Source organism: Beta vulgaris, chromosome 7 (assembly GCF_026745355.1).
Source record: "Beta vulgaris subsp. vulgaris cultivar EL10 chromosome 7, EL10.2, whole genome shotgun sequence".
NCBI classification, from domain to species: domain Eukaryota; kingdom Viridiplantae; phylum Streptophyta; class Magnoliopsida; order Caryophyllales; family Amaranthaceae; genus Beta; species Beta vulgaris.
Window position 1 is genome coordinate 14,864,312 of NC_079208.1, and position 954 is coordinate 14,865,265.

Here is a 954-nt window from a genome sequence, read left to right on the forward strand (position 1 = left end):
GGGTTCCTATGTTCTTCAAGGTGGAATTCGACTCCCACCACCACTAAATTTCAGCATTCACCCTCAGTATACTCGGATGGTGAAAGCAGAGCAGTTTTGTGGGGGGTCAGATGAAGATCCTCTAGACCATCTCGACAGGTTTCTTGAGATCTGTGCCATGATAACAACTAATGATGTCTCTCCTGACTACATCAAGATGCACTTGTTCCGGTCCTCTCTTACCGGAAAAGCAAAGTCATGGCTCAAGAGCTTGCCTGCTAATTCCCTCACTACATGGGAAGAAGTCACATGGCCTTCTTGAAGAAATACTTCCCGGAGTGGAAGACTGCGGACATAAGGAGGAAGATCTCCTCATTTGAGCAAGAGAACGATGAGACACTTGCCGAAGCTTGGGAGCGGTTCAAGGAGATGATCCGTTCATGCCCACACCATGAGTTCAACAAGAATCTACTCATGCGATTTTTCTATGATGGTCTTGATCCGATTCACGGGCCAACCTTGATGCTGGAGCGGGAGGTCAACTATCTAAGATCCCGCAAGAACAACTTGAGTCCACAATTGAGGAAGTGATCAAGAACTACTCATGGGGTGGAAGACGAAGAGGTGCTCAACCTAAGAAGAGCGGAAAGTTTGAAATTGACCCCATGGATCAAATTCAACCAAGATGGACCAACTCGACAAGAAGCTCTCCAAGATCAATCTTGCATCGTCTACTCCTTCACAGGTAAACTCTTTTTCTTGTGATATTTGTGGTGGTACTAACCATGATACTTCTTATTGTGGAGGTACCCATTCGGAGCATGTGGCGGCAATTAATTCAAGAGGAGATGGATATCAAGGAAACCAAGGGTATAGGAACAATCAACAAGGAGGTTGGAGACAACCTCAACAAAACTACACCCAAGGATTCAACCAACCTCAACAAGGATGGAATCAACCTCAACAAGGGTACAA

The 954-nt window shown here is 45.7% G+C and overlaps 1 non-coding gene across 1 annotated transcript; it reads right to left on the reverse strand.

The window, feature by feature from the left end:
- Positions 1-330: 330 nt before the first annotated feature.
- On the reverse strand, positions 331-437 carry LOC125492125 (small nucleolar RNA R71). The gene has a single exon (XR_007268570.2). It is a non-coding gene; the product is annotated as a small nucleolar RNA R71 (small nucleolar RNA).
- Positions 438-954: the final 517 nt, after the last annotated feature.